This window comes from Bubalus kerabau, chromosome 15, assembly GCF_029407905.1.
Source record: "Bubalus kerabau isolate K-KA32 ecotype Philippines breed swamp buffalo chromosome 15, PCC_UOA_SB_1v2, whole genome shotgun sequence".
NCBI lineage: Eukaryota > Metazoa > Chordata > Mammalia > Artiodactyla > Bovidae > Bubalus > Bubalus kerabau.
Window position 1 is genome coordinate 4,293,584 of NC_073638.1, and position 24,018 is coordinate 4,317,601.

Here is a 24,018-nt window from a genome sequence, read left to right on the forward strand (position 1 = left end):
CTCTAGGCAAGTGGACAGAAGGGGTTCCAGTGAGTGCACTGTGTCTCAATGTAGTAGACCAAACAGCTCCCACCCAGAGACAGCAGGTCTAATCCCTGGAACCCATGGGTGTTACCTGATGTAGTGATGTAGATGTGATTAAGGATTTCGAGATGAAGAGGTTATTTTGTATTGTGCAAGTAGGCCCCTAAATGCATCATAAAATGTTCTTAGAGAGGCAGCAGGATATTAGACACAGACCTATAGAAGAGGAGGAAGCGATGTGAAGATGGATGCAGAGGTCAGAGTGGTGCAACCGCAAGCAGAAGAATGCTGGCGACCATAGCAGCTGGAACAGCAAATAGTGATTTTCCACTAGAGCCTCTGGAGGGAGTATGGCCTTTATGATCTTGACATTGGCCTTCTGGCCTCCAAAGCTGTGAGACATAAATTCCTATTATTTTGAACCACTAAATTTGAAATCATGCATTACAGCAAACTTAGGAAACTAATATACATGATGAGTGAGAACTAGAGTGATAAGGAGCTTGTAAACTGAATTTTTTTTTAAATTTTATTTTATTTTTAAACTTTACATAACTGTATTAGTTTTGCCAAATATCAAAATGAATCCGCCACAGGTATACATGTGTTCCCCATCCTGAACCCTCCTCCCTCCTCCCTCCCCATTCCATCCCTCTGGGTCGTCCCAGTGCACCAGCCCCAAGCATCCAGTATCGTGCATCGAACCTGGACTGGCAACTCATTTCATACATGATATTTTACATGTTTCAATGCCATTCTCCCAAATCTTCCCACCCTCTCCCTCTCTCTCAGAGTCCATAAGACTGTTCTATACATCAGTGTCTCTTTTGCTGTCTCGTACACAGGGTTATCGTTACCATCTTTCTAAATTCCATATATATGCGTTAGTATACTGTATTGGTGTTTTTCTTTCTGGCTTACTTCACTCTGTATAATAGGCTCCAGTTTCATCCACCTCATTAGAACTGATTCAAATGTATTCTTTTTAATGGCTGAATAATACTCCATTGTGTATATGTACCACAGCTTTCTTATCCATTCATCTGCTGATGGACATCTAGGTTGCTTCCATGTCCTGGCTATTATAAACAGTGCTGCGATGAACATTGGGGTACTCGTGTCTCTTTCCCTTCTGGTTTCCTCAGTGTGTATGCCCAGCAGTGGGATTGCTGGATCATAAGGCAGGTCTATTTCCAGTTTTTGAAGGAATCTCCACACTGTTCTCCATAGTGGCTGTACTAGTTTGTATTCCCACCAACAGTGTAAGAGGGTTCCCTTTTCTCCACACCCTCTCCAGCATTTATTACTTGTAGACTTTTGGATCGCAGCCATTCTGACTGGCGTGAAATGGTACCTCATAGTGGTTTTGATTTGCATTTCTCTGATAATGAGTGATGTTGAGCATCTTTTCATCTGTTTGTTAGCCATCTGTATGTCTTCTTTGGAGAAATGTCTATTTAGTTCTTTGGCCCATTTTTTGATTGGGTCATTTATTTTTCTGGAGTTGAGCTGTAGGAGTTGCTTGTATATTCTCGAGATTAGTTGTTTGTCAGTTGCTTCATTTGCTATTATCTTCTCCCATTCTGAAGGCTGTCTTTTCACCTTGCTAATAGTTTCCTTTGATGTGCAGAAGCTTTTAAGGTTAATTAGGTCCCATTTGTTTATTTTTGCTTTTATTTCCAATATTCTGGGAGGTGGGTCATAGAGGATCCTGCTGTGATGTATGTCAGAGAGTGTTTTGCCTATGTTCTCCTCTAGGAGTTTTATAGTTTCTGGTCTTATGTTTAGATCTTTAATCCATTTTGAGTTTATTTTTGTGTATGGTGTTAGAAAGTGTTCTAGTTTCATTATTTTACAAGTGGTTGACCAGAGTTCCCAGCACCACTTGTTAAAGAGATTGTCTTTAATCCATTGTATATTCTTGCCTCCTTTGTCAAAGATAAGGTGTCCTTATGTGCGTGGATTTATCTCTGGGCTTTCTATTTTGTTCCATTGATCTATATTTCTGTCTTTGTGCCAGTACCATACTGTCTTGATGACTGTGGCTTTGTAGTAGAGCCTGAAGTCAGGTAGGTTGATTCCTCCAGTTCCATTCTTCTTTCTCAAGATCGCTTTGGCTATTCGAGGTTTTTTTGTTTTTCCATACAAATTGTGAAATTATTTGTTCTAGCTCTGTGAAGAATGCTGTTGGTAGCTTGATAGGGATTGCATTGAATCTATAGATTGCTTTGGGTAGTATACTCATTTTCACTATATTGATTCTTCCAATCCATGAACATGGTATATTTCTCCATCTGTTAGTGTCCTTTTTGATTTCTTTCACCAGTGTTTTATAGTTTTCTATATATAGGTCTTGATTGTTTTCTATGTGCAGATAAATGGTTCTGCATTGTGTAATGTTAAGAGTATCAGTTTGGCTCCTGGAAGTCAAAGTAAAATAGATCATGGTGTGGAAAAGTTGTGGGTAGGAACAGAGTGGAAACACAGTAGTTAGGATTCAGTTGCAGTCATCTAAGCAGTGTCTTGGTTTAGGATAGAAGCAGTAGAAACAGAGAGAAGTAGGTAAATTCAGATAATGTTTCAGAATTAGAGAACAAAACTCACTAAGGGATTGGTTGTAGAACCTAAGACAGAGGTATCTTGATCTGAATAAAAGTCAAATTATAAAGTTAAGGACAAAATAACTGTTCATCCTGTTTATAGTAAATACAATCTGATAAATTTTAACAGTTCTTTTATTTTTAAATAAACTAAGTTATGTATGAAATGGGTATCTTAAGGACTTTTCCTAAGCTATCTTAACAGTCTTCAGCTCACTGTAATTAGAAGACAAGACTGCTTGTGTGTGAGAGTGAGGAGCAGAGTAAGTGCCTCTTCTGATGCGTTTTGAGGAAATGTGTTACAGAATACTGTGGAATGTACCAGTCTTTGCACTCTTCCCCTGAAGATACTAGCATGACTCCTTGTTTTAAAGCTTTTAGAATCTCTGTGTTCCTGCATGATTAAAAGTATGTGTGGTGCAGATATTACAAGGACAATTAGAGCACAATTTCATCTCACATTTTGCCATTATTTGGTGATAACCCAGCATTGTGCTGGGAGTTGCTGACTGACAGAAACAGTTGATCAACGTTTAATACTCAATATTACTATTTAAAAGCACTTATTTTTCTCTGTTGTAGTTCACTAACAAACAGTAAAACTGAGGAACCTATATGTTTCATTATCAAAATAGGATGTATTATTGATGTCCAGAAAATTTTTATCCACAATAGTCAATTTCCATTACTTAGGAAAATAATGTGTAAAATGACAAGGGTTCAAATTCAATCTATAAAACCATATTGTTTAATAATAATAATAAAATGGTAATATTTAGGTATTAATATAATAATAATGAATTGAATTAGTAAAACCTAAATATAATATGAATGTAGTAGCTCAATATCAGTGAATGTTACTGTGGGCTAAGTATTACTTTATGAGTTATTATTTATTTAATCTTCATAACTAATTCTAGCTAATTTACAGTAGTTGAAGCGACACTTGTCAAATCTGGGCTGAGGCAGTTAAAAGTCAAATGTGTCTTTTGCATCAAGTTCTTCTGCCTACTTTAGTAACTGTGGAGTTCCAAACAGGGCATCTACAAGAGGGTCACCAAAACTGCTTTGTATATGTACGAGAAACAAGTTTAAGTTAAGCTACTGAGATGTCAAGGTTATTTTGTTATATAGTAAGTTCTTTTCTATCTTACATTTATTTTTTTTTATGTTTTAATTTAATTTAATTTTATTTTTTAACTTTACAATATTGTATTGGTTTGCCATACATCAAAATGAATCCGCCACAGGTATACATATGTTCCCAATCCTGAACCCTCCTCCTACCTCCCTCCCCATACCATCTATCTTACATTTAATAATAGTATGTTATGCAGTCACATTGTTTATTTGGCATCCTCTTGGAACATAATGGAATGGTGAGTTTGGTAGTAAAGAAATATGTTTTATTTTTGTGACAAATCTTAAAGTCTTTATGTAAGACTAATTGTTGGTTACACAAAACGATAATGGTTTCAACAAGAACATAATATTCAGCATAAATAATTATTTAAAATAATGCTACATAGAATTATATTATCTATACTAACTGACTCATTAGATAACTTTCCTTATAAAAGGGTTCTGTAACACTGCTTTACCTCATGTTATAAAGTATAAAGAGAACAAAAGATAATAGAGATATGTGATACTAGGAAAAAAATCTACCCTGAAAGAGGAACCTCTGTATAAAGAGGTTGCAAAAAAGGTTAGTGAAAACCCAAACTGAGGCCACATAGTGTTTTATGTCTAGCTGTAAGAAAGTAGCTAAGTATATTGTTACATTTCAGTACAAAGAAAGGAAAAAAGAAAAAGAAAACATGAATTTCTTGTACTAATACCTGAAATTAATTTGGGCATATTACCTGTCAAGATTATGTTATTTGTGCAGAATTTTGAAAAAAGATGCATAGTTTTTGTTGAATTTTATTGAAACTCTTATCTATTCCATATATCACAATGAGGAATATTGTGTAGTATTCCTACACAGAGGGAGAGCAACTGAGAAAGCAACAAGAATTTGACTTAAGAATAAAAGATTTTAACTAAATTATTCAAGTGAATAAGAGGATGAGAATTTTATCTAGGACTGCCTGAATTTCTGATAATTTCCTGTCCTTTGGCATGCTTACAATGTCAGATGTTATTTAGATCTCTGTATTTCCTGTACCAGAAGAGGATGCTATATTTTTAATCGAGTTTCTGTGGTATGTACATCCAAAGATTCATCCTGGTATCACTTGTTGATTTTATCTGTACTAAGCTTCTACAGAAGTAGATGTTTTTCTGTAATTCTCTTGTATTTTCTATGATCTAACAAATTTCAGCTATTTGATCTCTGGTTCCTCTGCCTTTTCTAAGTCCAGCTTGAACATCTGGTAGTTCTCAGTTCATGTACTGTTAAATTCTGGCTTGGAGAATTTTAAGCATGCTAGCATGTGAGATGAGTGCAATTGTGTGGTAGTTTGAACATTCTTTGGCATTGTCTTTCTTTAGAAGTGGAAAGAAAACTGACCTTTTTTAGTCTTGTGGCCACTACTACATTTTCCAAATTTGCTGGCATATTGAGTGCAGCACTTTCACAACATCATTTTTTAGGCTTTGAAATAGCTTAGCTGGACTTCCATCACCTCCACTAGCTTTGTTTGTAGTGATGTCTCCTAAGGCCCACTTGAGGTCACGTCTAATGATGTCTGGCTCTAGGGAGTGATCATATCATTTCACTCCTGAGAAATCTGTATGCAGGTCAAGAAGCAACAGTTAGAACTGGACATGGAACAACATACTGGTTCCAAATTGGGAAAGGGGTATATCAAGGCTGTTTATTGTCACTTTGCTTATTTAACTTCTATGCAGAGTACATCATGAGAAATGCCAGACTGGATCGAGCACAAGCTGGAATCAAGATTGCAGGGAGAAATATCAATAACCTCAGATATGCAGATGACACCACCCTTATGACAGAATGTGAAGAGGAACTAAAGAGCCTCTTGATGAAAGTGAAAGACTAGAGTGAAAAGGCTGGCTTAAAACTCTACATTGAAAAAGCTAAGATCGTGGCATCTGGTCCCATCACTTCATGGCAAATAGATGGAGAAACAATGGAAACAGTGTCAGACTTTATTTTCTTGGGCTCCAAAATCAGAGGATGGTGGTGTAGCCATGAAATTAAAAAACTCTTGCTCATTGGAAGAAAAGCTATGACCAACCTAGACAGCATATTAAAAAGTAGAGGCATTACTTTGCCAACAAAGGTCCATCTAGTCAAAGCGGTTGTTTTTCCAGTAATCATGTACAGATGTGAGACTTGGACTGTAAAGAAAGCTGAGCACCAAAGAATTGATGTTTTTGAGCTGTGATGTTGGAGAAGACTCTTGAGAGTCCCTTGGACTGCAAGGAGATAAAACCAGTCAATCCTAAAGGAAACCAGTCCTGAATATTCATTGGAAGGACCGATGCTGAAGCTGAAGCTCAAATGCTTTGGCCACCTGATGTGAAGAATTGACTCATTGGAAAAGAACCTGATGCTGGGAAAGATTGAAGGCAGGAGGAGAAGAAGGAAACAGAGGATGCGATAATCAGATGGCATCACTGATTCAGTGGACATGAGTTTGAGCAAGTTCCAGGAGTTAGTGATGGGCAGGACACCCTGGTACGCTGCAGTCCATTGGGTCACAAAGTGTTGGACACGACTAAGCAACTGAACTGAGTTGAACTGAAGCTTCTGCTAACGAGAATTGTAGCCTGTCGGTTATCTCATCAGATGGTTTAATCACAAAGAAGCCCATTTTTTAAAAAAGTTCATTGCAGTCTAATATACTTAAAGGAAGACAATAGGACAGTTTCTCTGTCTATGGAGATTATAGAACATTTCTCTCGTTGGTGACAGCAAACCAGACAAATGCCAACCATTGTTCTAAGTTGATAGAGAAATTGCATTTTTAGTGGTTATCTTGTCCTACATCATTCTGGATGGTGAAACGGCAGTACATCTCATTCTTTGAATAAATATTTTTTGAATATCTATTATTTTCTGGGTTTTAGAGATATATAGGCAAGCTTCCATTTTCTTAAAGACAAAGAGGCTATGTGAGAGATGGTAAATTATCAGTTAGCTTATTGTGGTAAGATACACATTATGTTCCACATTTTAGCAGTTTTGAAGTCAGATGCAACTCACATTTCAATTATGTCTTCTCTACCACTGGCCAGAAAGCAGTCTGACATATCTGTCATTTCCTGCTTATGCCCAAACTTGTTAAAATATGGACACATTGTTGCCAGTTGAGTTGGGTCATTGTATTGTTAGTATTACACAGGTTTAGTTTAATGCTGCCATTTAAAATGTCTTTGAGATTACATTGTGATTTGACATTAAAACAGAAAATTGTTACAGCAAACCTAGAAAAGAGCACTTAAATTTAATATTAATGAAGGTTTTTTGAAAGAATGACTACAACTTAATATTTTACTGAAAACAATAAACAACAGATCTTATTTACATTTTCCTGTTTATGTGGAAGAGTGATAGATGATGAAAATCAGTGGCTAAATAAGTCTATAAGAACCTTTTTAAAATTATCTCTGCATTCAGAATTCAAAATGGTAAGAATGTATTGTGTCTTTATTTTTTTAATATAAATTTATTTATTTTAATTGGAGGTTAATTACTTTACAATATTGTGTTAGTTTTGCCATACATCAACATGAATCCACCACAGATATACACGTGTTCCCCATCCCAAACCCCCCACCCTCCTCCCTCCCCGTACTATCCCTCTGAACCATGTATAATATCATATATGAAACGAATCGCCAGTCCAAGTTCGATGCATGATACTGGTTGCTTGGGGCTGGTGCACTGGGACGACCCAGAGGGATGTGTCTTACTTTAATTGACAGCATTTTGCTTTGTTAGGAATACACATAATAATAGTGCATCTTATGATTGGTGGCTTCTGAGTCAATGAAATACAATTAGTAAATAAGAAAATATTGAGTGGTTATAAGGATTATGAAAATAGGATGAGGTGCTAGAAAATGGTTGAACCCAGGGGAGGTGAGGTACTTCAGAGAGGTGATCTGGGGTCTTTATGAGGATGTATAAGCCAAAACCTGGATGACAAAAATGAGTCATGTTCCAAGAAGAGCATTCCAAGGAGAGAGACAGCAAGTTCAAAGGCCCTGAGGATGATTATGTGTGGCATCTTCAGCCAGCAGAGAAGACTAGTATTCTTGAGTACAGCGAAGGCTGATGTAATGATATTTTTATCTCCTGTTTGTTTCATCAGCTGGAGAGTTACTTATGCAATTCAGATGTTGCCCTTCTCCTAGTAATTGAGGTCACTTCTCTGTGCATTTGGAGAACAGGGATCTCATCACATATCCTCTTCCAGTTAGTTCCACTTTGTGTTGTATTGCCACACAGAGGCCCACCGACATTCCTGCTGTGTTCTGGTGATGTCTGTGTCCCCTCCACAGCCCAGTCTCTGGAGGACATATGACTGACTGCATTCAATTTTACTTAAGATTTTTGTAGAGAAAACGGGGACCGAAAGAGGCTCTAGGATTTCCATAATCTTTCTGCCTCATCTTATATGCCTGTGAGTCCCCATCCGCCTGTGTTTCTGCAGACTGCAGCCTCCTGTTAGGCTTCTCAGGCCCCACCTGTCTCTTTCTTTCTCTGTTGCCCCACCCACAGTCCCCCTTTATTTTCCTGTGCTGAGTGGTTTAGCTATTTCTTTTTGTTATGTCCCTTCAGCTTTTGCCTTCATGTCTCACATTCCACCTCTTAAGAAATTGATCGAAGTATTTTATGTGAGGTTTCTTCTCAAGAAGAACTCTGGTACCGACCTTTAAGATGGTAAATTCCATACCTTTCTGCTCCAAGGATGCATCTGATAGTGGTATGCAAGATTCCCTGCCATCATGATAGCAAGGTTTTATTATACTCCTTTTCCCTTTCCCTGTGTAAATAAAAAGAAAAATAGTGTGTTCCTAGGAGACATGACTGAGAAAATATGTATTTATAAGCATGTATTTACTTCCATGTATCTGCTCATGACTCAGAATGATAGCAGGAGGAAATGTTGCAGGTTAGGGGGAAAGTTGACAAGAAATGCTTTAAAATTTTCATGCCTATTATTTCAGGAGATGGAAAGTAAATGTGTCTGGGATTCCTCATCTTTAAACCACTCTCCAGGGTGCCTGAATTGCTGCCACAAATGCTACCTGGAAAGATAAACACAATTATTTGAAGTTACCAAAAGGATAAAGAAAAAACAAAAAGAGACGACAATGACTGAGATCCTCTTTGTCAGGAAAATACAGTTTGAATTGGAGGCAGCTCTCTGACAAGTTCCTTGCATTTTTTTTAAGATTTATGTAGATTTCCAGTTTAATTTCAAACATTTCAAGATACACCTGACGAACATTTCAATGTTGACTATAAAACTGTTGGTCACAGAGTTTATTTGAAAACTGCTGAATCACTGGATGTTTGGACTTTGCATTTCTAGGTCACCGTGAGAATAATTTAATTTCTGAATGCAGTATTGTCATTAAGAATTATGAGCAACAATATAGCAGCAACATCAAAAATAATAATTCTTGTCATTTATTGAGCATTTTTCATGTGGTAGGACAGTGCCAAAGACCTCATGTATTTTATCTCATTAAATCCACACAGTAAATCTTCTCAATAACGTGCAATTTTTGCCCTCAATTTAGAGTTCAATAAATGAAATTTCCCCAAAGAGAAACCACACTTTCAAAACAGATTTTTCTCATAACAAAACACTATAGTGCCTCTTCTAAACTGGCATTTTTCTAATAGCAAACGTCTCTCCTTTATTGTTTATGGCAGACTTACAAAAGAAAGGAGAAGTACATTCTTAATCATTCGAGGAGTTAGCCATTTGCGACAGCCTTTCCATGTACCAAGAGAGTCTCAACTGGGAGTGACACTATTATGCTAGAGATGTTTTGGTTGCTCTGATGAATAGAGGTGTTTAGTGGACGTGGACCAAGGAAAAGGGCATCTGCTTTCCATGGGGATGGGTTTGGGCACGCATTTTAAGTGAAACTCTGTAGCACATTTTGATAGATTAAGCCATTTCCTTCTAGACCAGCATTTAATCTCTCTCCTTTCCCTTTATTCAGGATGTCAGAGGCTTGACTGAGGTATAATCAACCTAAACCATGTTTTAAGGGACTTCCCAGGTGGCTCAGTGGTAAAGAATCTACCTGTCAATGCAGGAGGCACAAGAAATGTGGGTTTGATCCCTGGGTCAGGAGGATCCCCGGGAGGAGGAAATGACAACCCAGGCTAGTATTCTTGCTGGGAAAATTCCATGGACAGAGAAGCCTTGTGGTTACAGTCCATGGGATCTCAAAGAATGGGACACGACTGAGCGTGCACGCATACCATGCTTTATCAGTGAGCACAGGTAGCCTCCCCGTGTCCTTCTTATACTCTTCTCAGGTGTACCAGGGTAGGTTTAACACCAAAGGAGTTGTAATGGACAGAAACTGCGGAGTGGAATTTCAGGAGGTCGGTTGTTACTCAGCTAATGATAGCAGTTCCTGGTCATGAGTGAATTCATGTGAATTCCTAAGAACCCAGATGAGTTATCATCTTCCCCCTCAGAATTTATACCAGAAATCGATAGAGAGGCACAATGACCAAATATACTAGAATACAATAGTGCTAATACAAATACTAAAACTAAATAACTAATAAATAGCAGTGTTGCTCACTGGGAGAAAGTCCATGCATTTTTGTGCCAAAGTTCTCTGCGTTTCGCTGGATCCTGTTCTTGCCAGTATTGGTTAGTTTTTCATATTCTTCTTTCAGTTTTGGAGCTCTGTGTGTATATGTGTGTATTCTATATATGCATACACATATTTTTTAATTGAGCCATAATCATTGCTTGAAACACCAGCAAACAAAACTGGCTAATACACAATTGTCCGACTGGAACATGATATTAAAAGCTGTTCTTTATTGTTACCTTTGCATAGATAATTTAAAATTTAATAAATGTTTAATGTTAAGTACTTGTTAGAGCCAATTTAGAATCTAGGCTTCTACCCAGCAAAAATGTGACATCTTTGACAAGTGAATCTGGTTTTGTTACTTCATAGCCCTTGACTTGCTACATATTAAAACCACCTAGAAACTGATATCTCAAAGTCCAGATTGTACCCATATTAATTAAATTAGAAAGTCTGAAGGTGCCATGTAGGCATCAGTAGTTTTCAAAGATGCCCAAGCAACTCCAAATTGCAGCAGAATTGCAGCAGAATTTGGGAGTTACTTGCCTAAAAGATAAACCTTTGGTTTCCTTCTCTGGATTCTGTCTCCCATTCCAGCCTCAGCTCTGGTCCTTTCCTTCCTCATACTTCAGTTCTTATACAATGCTTTTCTATTGTTCTTCAGCTTTTTTTTTTTTTTTTTTTTGGCCAGAATAACTTTTTTTTGGAGTCACAGTATACAAAATAAGAAAGAAAACAAGGCTCGTGAGGTGACGATGGCATTGGTGCTGTCAGAGGGTCTTGAGCCCCCGAAGATCTGTAAAGCTCCCCCTCTTCCACCAAAATAAACAAACAACAACAACAAACTCCAAAGAGCAGAGTTCAAACGCCGTTGCTTTAGCACTTTCAGTTTCAAACAAAGCTTCATGTGCAGTTGGGACAGCTCCTGTAATTTCTTACTCCAAGGATTCCATAGTTTGCAAATTTTTTTTTCTTCTCAATTAGAGTTCTTTCACAGTTCTGTAACTCCTTTTAATTGCATTGCAGAGTTCCTTACTGTGTGGGAGGAAGAGGGGAGGAGTTGTAGCAGGTGCCTGTAACTGAGCAGACTCACACCCTGTTAGAGTGTTCTAAGGGTTGGCACAGTGTGGCAGACTACAGCACTTGCCACATTGCATTGATATGCTTTGTGTATGTGTGCCGCTTTAGTGGACCTTAACTTCCTTAAGACACGAATTGCCTTTGGTTGTTTCTTTCACATCTCACATAATGCCTGGAGGTAGGAAGTGCTCAGCAAAGGCTGTTTTTCTCCTTAAAAATTATCTGAGTTCACGTGTCTCTTTCAATTCTGGTTTCCTCAGTGTGTATGCCCGGCACTGGGACGACCCAGAGGGATGGTACGGGGAGGGAGGAGGGTTCAGGATGCGGAAACACGTGTATACCTGTGGTGGATTCATGTTGATGTATGGCAAAACCAATACAATATTATAAAGTTAAAAAATAAAAAAAAATTATCTGAATTAACAACTGAGTTTATTTGAGTTTAAAGAAGCCCATTGAAAACACTTGCCTGTCCCACTTGGTTTTTGATAAAACTGATATTGAAGGATGTCTTCTAGTGTGGGTTTCTTGCTGCCTGTGGCACCCCAGTCATGCGCTCTAGCTCTGCAGGTCTGGGTGAGAGTGCACCTCTTCAGCGCTGCTCCTGTGAACTCTAGGCAGTGGGAATACTTGCTGCAGGCCCAGCTTTCCATTCTTAACTCGCCAAGTGTTGACCCAGTTTCTCTTCTTTGAGAATCAGCAAGGGAGATGCACAAAGAATTAGCCTGCCAATGAAGGAGACTCGGATTCGATCCCTGGGTCCGGAGGATCCCCTGGAGAAGGAAATGGCAACCCACCTAAGTATTCTCACCTGGAAAATCCCAGGGACAGAGGAGCCTGGAGGTCTACAGCCCATGGGGTTGCAAAGAGTCAGACATGACTCAGCACGTATGCACTCAAGGGAGGTGCTAGAGGCTAGAAGTATGCTCCTGGAGGTCTCTCCACTTGGAATGAAACACTCAGAGTCAGGTGGAAAAGGATCCCTCCTGCAAAGCCACAGCACCACCATGACTGTATTCTGCCACTCTGCAGTGCTGTACCTTCAGCCATTAAGCTTTAGGCTTCATTCTACAACATGTATGAGATTATGAGTACTGCTCTCTGTTATTCTAGGTCCTGAAATGAACATGTTGCACCTTAATTATACAGCAACAGTGCCATCTGTGGCCATAATATGAACAGTTTTACCACTGTCTAACTCAGCATCAAGAGTACTCATTCTATGCATTTGCTAACAAAATTATAGGAAATTTTATATTTTTGCAGATAAAATTATGATAATATTTTTGCTATTATGGAGAGTTGTTGGTAAATACACAGCAGTATAATAACATGTAATTTGATTCTTAAAGTGTTCCCAATAGTGGGATATTCTTGAAAGTCTGTAAACAAGATCCATTTGGGAATAAAATCATGTGCTTTTAATTGAACCCAGGTCTGAATACATGTAATCTCTGCTGCTGCTAAGTCACTTCAGTCGTGTCCGACTCTGTGCAACCCCATAGACGGCAGCCCACCAGGCTCCCCCGTCCCCGGGATTCTCCAGGCAAGAATTCTGGAGTGGGTTGCCATTTCCTTCTCCAATGGATGAAAGTGAAAGTGAAGTCGTTCAGTCGTGTCTGACTTGTAGTGACCCCATGGACTGCAGTCCACCAGGCTCCTCCGTCCAAGGGATTTTCCAGGCAAGAGTACTGGAGTGGGGTGCCATTGCCTTCTCCGATGTAATCTCTAGTTACTATCTTAAATTAACTGTATCCCTGATAATTTTCATGTGAACAACTTAAAAGTCTGAAATTGAGAACTCTCATAAACACTTTATTTAAGGTAGAAATTCTCAGTATAATGTAACAATAATAATAAAAGAGTACATAAATATTTTTTGATATGTGCTACCCTTTGTATGTATTATTTTATTTGATCCAGAAAACAACCCTATGAGGTGCACATTTAGCCCTATTATCAAAGTGATAAATTTAGGTAGTTGTTCAAGGTCAATTAGATGTTAAGCAGAAAATTCAGGTACCAAAGCAGGTACTTCTTTATGTTTAAGCCAGGTTGTGAAGAAGGCACGTTTCTAACCCTCCCTGAGGCTTGTAAGCAACCAGTAGGTTGGTTCATACCAATCATTCTCTTCCACTAACTTTAAAAGTCCTGGCTACTCCTGAAACTTAGGACTGCCCATGGAAGAAATTGGAATTTGTTTAGTAATGAAGATCATCAGAGTACTTCTTTGCTATAGCAATTTTAATAGTAAAAGGGAATTATCAGTCTAAAATTAGTGTTTCTGTTTCATCTTCTTTAAAAGAAATGCAGCTAAATGATTGTTTTGATTGTTTTCTGCTTGACAGTGTATATGTTATTTTACTGACTCATCTGTTCTCTTCAAGATCCTTTATTTTAAATTTGTACATAGTTTATGTGAGGAGGAAAGCCTGCATGTAGTGCATCTTTTCTGGAGAATGGGAAACTCTCATTTTTTTAACCCTCATTTTTTGTAGAGGTTTTAGGAAAGGGTATGGTTTGGACAGGAGACAATACTGAAAAGGATTCATTATATCATTAATATGCATATATTTGCATATCAAAACTTTGCTTCATTATAAACCAGTACAAAGCTCTAAACTTTTTCTAGCCACTTTGATAAAATTCATAATTTTATGAATCTTTTCTGAATAAATGAGAAACGAACACAGACACACTAGATTTGATGAATATACACATTTATACTAATAATTAGTGACAGTGAGGGTCTTAAAGATTATCTGCTGGTCTTCTAATCATGGAGGTCTATCTGTGACCTCTCTGATGGATGTCGATTCAGGACTTTAAGACTCACCACCACACATGCCCATTCACAGCTATTGACTTCAGAGGAAGAAAGCCTTTTCATTCCTTAAAGTGGAATCTACTTCCTAGAAATACACCCAGATTGTTCAGATTTAACAGATGAATATGCAAGATAACCCTTTCCTTCATCCTGACAACTCCTAAAATATACTGGTGTTTATTTTGTTCTTTGCCTTTTACACTTGTTATGTTTGTGCTCAAGAGCGAAGCACAGATGTTCTCTGTGGCTGAGGTGGGAGGGGAGAAGGAAGGTAAGGATTTTTGTTAGCTTGAGCCTGAAAACAAAATACCTGGGAAAACAAAGTGTTTGGAACTTGATAAGGTCCACTTGAAAGCACTATTGACATCATATGGAAAAGTTTGATAAATTCAAGGTCATTTTTTTCCAGGAGTCTAAGCCCTCTTCTCTTCCACTCTGCATACTTTCTTTAGAGGTAATCTTATTAATACCCATCCCTGTAATTACCTTCTATCAATTACTGATTCTTAGGTCTTCCTCCATCGCTGAACTTTTATGTCTGACTGCTTACTGGCCACCCCTATTTGTGTATTTCACCAGCATCATGTGAATGCCATATCATAAATGATCACAGAAAAAAAGCAGTCATCTTTTCCTTCCAAATATGCTTCTCCTCCTTTTTTTTTTTTTTTTTTTCCAATCTTATTGAGCAGCTGTGACTCAGACAGTAAATAATCTTCCTGCAATGCAAGAGACCTGGGTTTGATCCCTGGGTTGGGAAGATCCTCTGGAGAAGGAAATGGCTATCCACTCCAGTATTCTTGCCTGGAAAATTCCATGGACAGAGGAGCCTGGCGGTCTACAGTCCGTGGGGTCACCAAGAGTCGGACACTGAATGACTAACACTTTCACTTTTTCACCGTTCATTCAACCACTTGAGATGGATATTTGAGAGGGCTGCTTGCTTCTTCCCTCTACTTCACTCTCTTATCTTATCTATCAGTAAACTGGTTTTGACCTCCTAAATAGCTCTCAAAGCTTTCTCTCTCCATTCCCACTGTAGCCACCCTGGTCTAAGCTCCTATCACCTCTAGCCTGCATCACTGCGGAACCTGCATGATGCTTCTGCATGCCCTCTTCTCGAATGTTCCCTGCATATTTGTAACTTAGGTCTTTTATACATACTTTCCTCTGCAGAAACCCTCCGTCTGCCTTGACTGGCTCTAGGGGCCCCTCACCCCTCCCACAGTTGCAGTTACAATTCAGTGGCTAGTTTCTTAGATTTAAGCTGTCAGCTCCGTGAGTGAAGGACAACCCTTTCTCCACTGTTTCCTAGCAGGGAGTTTGAGATACACTAGGCAGTCAGTGGCTCTTTGTGAGCAAATAAAGGGTCAGTCTTCGAACTGAGCCTTAATGGATAGGTTTGGCCTTACCAAGCAGAGGTGAGGACTGCAAAGTCTGATGCAAAGAATAACTACAGAAGAACTGTGCCAGTTGGACTTTTGCCAAATATAAGCAAATTTTTAATTATTTTTCTTTATCATCTGGAATCAGCACCCAGTGACTTTATAGATACTAAGATAGATAAAAGGAAATATATTTTAGAAAAATTTCAAATCTCAGGAGGAATGGGATTTGAATATAACAAAAAGGAATATGGGTATGTATAAAACAAAGGACATTTGAAAATTTTTTCAAAGTCTACTTATTGCAAGCTTTGCTAGCAAGTTCTTTATTTTTCCTTTGAATTCATGAATTCAGAATAAAGACAAATGAATACCACTTCAAATGTATTTAATTAGTTGAATTCATGACTTCAGGATATTACTGACTCAGAGTTTACTAGGTTTAAGAATTGATAGAAGACTTATTAATAATAGATACTTGTACACATTATTTAACATTCACTAAGCAACCGTAGTGTTGTCTCCATAGACAAATAAAGCTGTGGTTTGAGGCAATTAACTAGACATTTCGAGAACTTTTTACTTGAATTGTCTAGATAATTGCCCTGGTGTCTTATTTGCTTTTCATGAGTAGGCAAAGAGATAGAATGTAAAGTTTTCTTTCTCTTTTAAAAAGCATTTTATAGAGGGAAAAAAAAATCTTCATGTTCAAAACTGGCACCCAGGCTTATAATAAGGACCTGAGCATTCTTTCTCAGGCATCACACAATCACTGTTACAGTCAGAAGTTTTAAACGTGCTATGCTGCTAGTCTTACACTTATTTTATGTTTGTATTTTTTTAAGTGAATTTCCAAATACAATACCATTTTTAATAAATATTGACTACCGTGGAAGTTCCCAGGAAAACATTCTTTTAAAAAGGAGAGAAATAAAGCTTACCAAAATTTGCAGTGGCTTATATTGTTGAGATTCACATTAGAAGAAAAAAAATGTAAACACAGCTGCATGGAGTTTGTAGCAGATCTAGGGTCCCCAGCTGGTACTAAGAGTAATTTTTCCTTTTTGCATCAGGTTTTTTGGTCTGTGTAATCTTTTGTTCCGTGTTCCCTTTATATAGACAAAATCATCAACCAAGGTATAGTTCTAAGCAGTGTAAATTTTAATATTAAAAAGTCTGAAAGCTGAAATTAAGGGCAGCTCTATTTTTTATTTCACAGACTTGTAAATTAGCTAAAGTAAAAAATTGTTTATTGAAGGTTGTGTTTTATATCACATAGAACACAAATAAAGGTACATGGATACCCTTGGTTTTGCCGCTAACTATGTTTTTCAGCTCAGTTCAGTTGCTTAGTCATGTTCAACTCTTTGCGACCCCATGGGCTGCAGCATGCCAGTCTGTCCTGTCCATCACCAACTCCTGGAGCTTGCTCAAACTCATGTCCACTGAGTTGGTGATGCCATCCAACCATCTCATCCTCTGTTGCCCCCTTCTCCTCCTCCTTTCAATCTTTCCCAGTATCAGGGTCTTTTCCAGTGAGTCAGTTCTTCTCATCAGGTAGCCAAAGTGTTGGAGTTTCAACTTCAGCATCAGTCCTTCCAATGAATATTCAGGACTGATTTCCTTTAGGATGGACTAGTTGAATCTCCTTGCAGTCCAAGGGACTCTAAGGAGTCTTCTCCAACACCACAGTTCAAAAGCATCAATTCTTTATAGTCCAACTCTCACATCCGTACATGACTACTGGAAAAATCATAGCCTTGACTAGATGGACCTTTGTTGGCAAAATAATGTCTCTGCTTTTTAATATGTTGTCTAGGTTGGTCATAGCTTTTCTTCCAAGGAACAAGTGTCTTTTAATTTCATGGCTGTAATCACCATCTGCAGTGAATTTGGAGCCCAAGAAAATAGTCTGTCACTGTATCCTTTGTTTTGCTATTTCCCATGAAATGATGGGACCAGATGCCATGATCTTCATTTTTTGAATGCTGGGTTTTAAGCCAGCTTTTTCACTCTCCTCTTTCACTTTCATTAAGAGGCTCTTTAGTTCCTCTTTGCTTTCTGCCATTAGGGTGGTGTCATCTGCATATGTGAAGTTATTGATATTTCTCCTGGCAATCTTGATCCAGTTTGCTTTTCATCCAGCCCAGCATTTAGTTAGATGTACTCTGCATTCAAGTTAAATAAGCAGGATGACAATATACATCCCAATTTGGATTCAATCCATTGCTCTAAGTTCAGTTCTGTTGCTTCTTGACCTGCATACAGGTTTTTCAGGGGGCAAGTAGGTGGTCTGGAATTCCTATCTCTTCAAGAATTTTTCAGTTTGTTGTGATCCACACAGTCAAAGGCTTTGGTGTAGTCAATGAAGCAGAAATATTTTTTTTCTGGAATTCTCTTGCTTTTTCTATGATCCAGTGCATGTTGGCAATTTGATCTCTGGTTCCTTTGCCTTTTCTAAATCTAGCTTGAACATCTGGAAGTTCTCGGTTCGTGTACAGTTGAATCCTGGCTTGGAGAATTTTGAGCATTACTTTGATGATGTGTGAGATGAGTGCAATTATGTAGTAGTTTAACATTCTTTGGCATTGCCTTCCTTTGGGATTGGAATGAAAACTGACATTTTCCCATCCTTTGGCCACTGTTGAGTTTTTCAAATTGGCTGACATATTGAGTGCAGCTCTTTCACAGCATCATCTTTTAGAATTTGAAATAGCTCAACTGGAATTCCATCACCTCCACTAGCTTTGCTTGTAGTGATGCTTTCTAAGGCCCACTTGACTTCACATTCCAGGATGTCTGGCTCTAGGTCAGTGATCACACCATTGTGATTATCTGGGTCATGAAGATCTTTTTTGTACAGTTCTTCTGTGTATTCTGGCCATCTCTTCTTAATATCTTCTGCTTCTGTTATGCCTATACCATTTCTGTCCTTTATCGTGCCCATCTTTGCATGAAATGTTCTCTTGTTATCTCTAATTTTCTTGAAGAGATCTCTAGTCTTTCCCATTCTATTGTTTTCTTCTATTTCTTTGCATTGATCACGTAGTAAAGGTTTCTTATCTCTCCTTTTTATTCTTTGGAACTCTGCATTCAGATGGGCATATCTTTCCTTTCCTCCTTTGCCTTCAGCTTTGCTTCTTTGCTTAACTATTTTTAAAGCCTCCTCAGACAACCATTTTGCTTTTTTTGCATTTCTTTTTCTTGGTGATGGTCTTGATCACTGTCTCTTGTAGAGTGGCACGGACCTCCATCCATAGTTCTTCAGGCACTATTTCTGTCAAATCTAATCTCTTCAATATATTTGTCATTTAGACTGTATAATCCTGAGGTATTAGATTTAGGTCGTACCTGAATAGTCTAGTGGTTTACCCTACTTTCTTCAATTTAAGTCTGAATTTTGCAATAAGTTCATGATCTGAGCCACAGTCAGCTCCCAGTCTGTTTTTGCTGACTGTATAGAGCTTCTCCATCTTTGGCTACAAACAATATAATCAATCTGATTTCAGTATTTGCCATCTGGTGAAGTCCATGTGTAGTGTCATCTCTTGTGCTGTTGGAAGATGGTGTTTGCTATGACCAGTCCGTTCTCTTTGCAAAATTCTGTTAGCCTTTGCCCTGCTTCATTTTGAACTCCAGTGCCAAACTTGCCTGTTACTGCAGGTATCTCTTGACTTCCTACTTTTGCATTCCAGTCCTCTATGGTAAATAGGACATCTTTTTTGTGTGTTTAGTTCTAGAAGGTCTTATAGGTCATCATAGAACTGTTAAACCAGCTTCTTTGGCATTAGTAGTTGGGGAGAAGACTTGGATTACTGTAATATTGAGTCGTTTGCCTTGGAAATGAACAGATCTTTCTATCATTTTTGAGATTTTACCCAAGTACTGCATTTCGGACTCTTGTTTACTATGAGGGCTACTCCATTTCTTCCCAGGGATTCTTGCCCACAGTAGTAGATATAATTGTCTTCTAAATTAAAGTCACCCATTCTGGTCCATTTAAGTTGACTGATTCCTTAAATGTTGATGTTCACTCTTGCCATCTCCTGTTTGACCACTTCCAATTTACCTTGATTCATGGACCTAACATTCCAGGTTTCTATGCAATATTGCTCTTTACATCCTTGGACTTTACTTGCATGTCCAGTCACATCTACAACTGGGCATTATTTTTGTTTGGGCTTCATCTCTTCATACTTACTGGAGTCATTTCTCCACTCTTCTTCAGTAGCATGTTGGTCACCAACAGACCTGGGGAGTTCATCTTTCCGTGTCCTATCTTTTTGCCTTTTCATACTGTTCATGAGATTCTCAAGGCACAAATACTGAAGTGGTTTGCCATTCCCTTCTCCAGTGGATCACATTTTGTCAGAACACTCCACCATGACCCATCCATCTTGGGGTCCCTCGTAGTTTCATTGTGTTAGACAAGGCTGTGATCCAGGTGATCAGTTTGGTTAGTTTTCTGTGATTGTGTTTTTTATTCTGTCTGACCTCTGATGGATAAGGTTAAGAGGCTTGTGGAAGCTTCCTGATGGGACAGACAGACTGTAGGGGAATCTGGATCTTGTTCTGATGGGTGAGGCCATGGTCAGTAAATCTTTTATCTAGCTTTCTCTTGTGGATGGGACTGTGTTCCCTCTCTGTTGTTCTGCCTGAGGCAAACTATGGTAGGGGAAATGGCATGATGGCAGCCTCCTTCCAAAGGACTTGAACCTGCACTGTTATACTCAGTGCCCTGACCCTACAGCAGGCCGCTGTCAACCATGCCTCCTCTGGGGATTCCTGGACACTCACAGGCAAGTCGGGGTCAGTCTCTGGTGGGGTCACTGCTCCTTTCTCCTAGGTCCTGGGGTGCACAAGGTTTTGTTTGTGCCCTCCAAGTGTCTGTTGCCCCAGTCCAGTAGAAGTTCTGTAGTCAAACCTCAAATCCAAAGTCAAATTCCCAGGGGGTTCTCAGTCCCTTTGCCAGACCCCCAGGTTGGGAAATCTGTTGTGGGTCCTAAAACTTTTTTTAACAGTGAAAGATTTTCTTTGGTGTAGTAGTTCTGCAGTTTGTGGGTCTGCTTGATGGCTCTATGGTGGGGCTATGGTGACCTACTCCGAGAGAGCTTATGCTGCATGCCGCATATCCCAGGTTTGCTGCAGCCAGAGCCCCTGCCCCTGCGGCAGGCCTCTGCTGACCTGTACCTCGCAGGAGACACTCAAACACTCAAAGGCAGGTCTGGCCCAGTCTCTGTGGGGTCTCTGGGACTGGTGGACACAAAGTTTTGTTTGAGCCCTCTAAGCATCTCTGACAGGTATGGGGTTTGATTCTAAGCGTAATTTCGCCACACCTACCATCTTGTTGGTGCTTCTCCTTTGCCCTTCAATATGGGGCATCTTTTTTTGGTGGGATCCAACATTCTCCTGTTGATGGTTGTTCATCAGCGAGCACATGTCCTTAAAATTGGGTTTTGACTGACATCCAGACTTAATCAGCCCTGTGAAGTACCATGTCACAGCACATCTGGAGTCCCCATTGGGAAAAGGTCTCAGGCAGCATGTCCGCTCCATTGGTGAGACTTCGTTATTAGATGTGTTAGATGTTTTAGAAGTCATTAGATGTGTTAGATATTATTAGATGTGTCTTTTTTATGGGCATTAGTATCTTCAGCTATGTAAGGATGATATTTAACAGGTAAAGATTTTCTGAGGACTAAATAAATTATGTGAAGAATCTAGATCATTTTTATACAGTCAGTTTTTTTAAAAAAGAAATTTTTATGGTTCTCACTTTATTCATCTATAAGATAAAGCGACTTTACAAGTGACACTCCAAGTATAATTTGCTAACCAGTGATGACCCAGAGTGGAGAAGGAAATGGCAAACCACTCCAGTATTCTTGCCTGGAAAATCCCAGGGACATAGGAGCATGGCAGGCTATAGTCCATGAAGTCCAAAGAGTTGGACATGACTTAACAACTAAAAACAACTAACAATGACCAATGAACTATCTCATTTAAAATAAGTACAGATTGAGAGTGTTTGTTCCAAATTTTACATAATTTTCCAGAGTAATTTTATGTCTGTTGCAACTAATGATTAAAAATGGACACTTCTCTTCTTTTTATTATTTTATATTTTATATTTAGATTTAGATTCATATTTATTATATTTTACAAAATCAGTGGCAGATAGAAAAACAATGCAAGGCGTAGATGTAGTTTGAGTACCAGTGGATTAGATAGCCTCTGAGATAATCTCTCTAGCTCTAAATTTCTAATATTCTGGATAAATTATACAATTTTTTTCAAAGTATTATTAAATATGCTCACAATGAATATAGATGTTTTTAAAAATATTTCATTTAGTGAAAATAGTTCCTCTAAATTAAATTCAAACACGTACTCCTTAATATTTATTCACATTGTCACTTGGATTTAAAAAGATGTTATAGGTGGCCTGAGGGAAAGAGCAATGTGTCTGCATTGTTGGCAATCAAATTAAACTTTCAGTTTGTTCTTTAAAATCTAATTTATTTGGATTCAAAGACCTGTTCTTAATGAAAAGCAGAGGGGGTTACACAGTGACGGTGACATGTGCTGTCACATTGTGCCACCCATTGCTTCTGTTAGGCTGGAGTGCTATAAACCACTGCTTAGCATTTAAATGGGCTTCCCTGGTGGCTCAGATGGTAAGGCGTCTGCCTGCAATGCGGGAGACCTGGGTTTGATCCCTGGGTTGGGAAGATCCCCTCAAGAAGGAAATGGCAACCCAATCCAGTACTCTTGCCTGGAGAATTCCATGGATGGAGGAGCCTGGAGGGCTACAGTCCATGGGATTGCAAAGAAAATGTTCTGCTCCAGCTAGTTAGTTTGGAAGTAAGGTTCCAGATGGAATTAAGGTTGCTAATCAGCTGCCTTTCAAACGGAGCTTTACACAGAGTCTCTCATGGGCCCGGTGTAGTAACAGGGGTCCTTGTAAGTAGAAGGAGGAGTTAGAAGAGTGAGAACCACAGGGACAACGGCGTGACCTTTTTGCCCAACATCCATCGCTGGCTTTGAGGTTGGAGGACGAGGGCTGGCAGCCAGGGAGCGTAGGAGGCTCTAACTGCTGGAGAACATTCCCCCAGACCCTCCAGGAGAATGCAGCTCTGTTGTCACTTAGAGTTTAGGCAGGAGACCTATTTTGGACCTCCAGCCTCTACAACTATAAGAGAATAAATGGGTGTTCTTTTAAGGCACAGAGTTCATGGTAGTATGTTACAGTAGCCATAGAAAATGAATGCAGCCTGGTATTTACCAGAGGCATGGCTGTCAGCTCCACCTTTCTGGCTTCATGTGGGCCTACCCCCAGCAGGCGGAGATGTACCACTCTGAGCGCAGTGACAATGCTGTCTTTCCAAAATGTTTGTTACTTGATAAATCACAGAGAAAAGAGCTGCAGAAATGAACTAATCTCTCCCTTTCTGCCATCCTTCTACAGTTTACATATGAATTAAACATTATCCTTAAAATTACTCATCAGATTTTTTATATGAAGTTATTATGAGAAATATGAACCATAAATTGACAGTGTAATCAGGGTTTGTGTAGCTATAAGCTTATACAATTTGGAGGGCGTGTTATTTAAAAGAAAAAATAGAAAGTTAAATGAAAGTGAATATGTATTTGGGATAAGAAAAAATGAAAAATGAAAATGCTAATAAGTACCACTAACATTAAAAAATTAGAAAAATAATATGCAATTTTTGAATTAAATGTCTGACATGTCTTTATAATCTTTTAATGTATATTTGGTCATGGACAGGGAAGCCTGGCGTGCTGTGATTCATGGGGTCACAAAGAGTCGGACATGACTGAGTGACTGAACTGAACTGAACTGAACTGAATGTATATTTTGACTATGTGTTCTGGATTATTTCTTCATATGACTATGATTTTTGTCATTCCTTTTCTGTAAAGAGTATTGAAAGGTCAAGCAGTCTGTCTTGTAGCATGGCTAATTAAACTTTTTTTTCTTTTATTGATAATTTGCAAAATTTCCTCTCAGTGTCATAACTTGTAGTTAGCAACAACATGCAAATTTTAAGAGTGTTTCAAACCTCCATCAAGTGTCTTTCATATATGAGCTTAAAGATTTAGAAGCTTTTTTTGTAGCTCAGTTGCTGGCTCCATGCATTTCAAACTGTACTTCTCCACTACCTCTGTTCTTCTGGTTACAGGCATGAGAAGTACCTCTAGCTTTGCAGCTCTGTGTCCTTACAGTCATGTGGGGGGAGTCAACCCAGTAGGTGGTAGGATATTTCTGGAAGCCATTCCTGCATTAGGATAGCAGGACAGT

The 24,018-nt window shown here is 38.7% G+C and overlaps 1 protein-coding gene across 2 annotated transcripts in view; it reads left to right on the forward strand.

Moving 5' to 3' along the window:
• Positions 1–24,018, forward strand: part of PDGFD (platelet derived growth factor D) — a 283,416-nt gene that overhangs the window by 33,770 nt on the left and 225,628 nt on the right. The gene's annotated exons all lie outside the window — the stretch shown is intronic.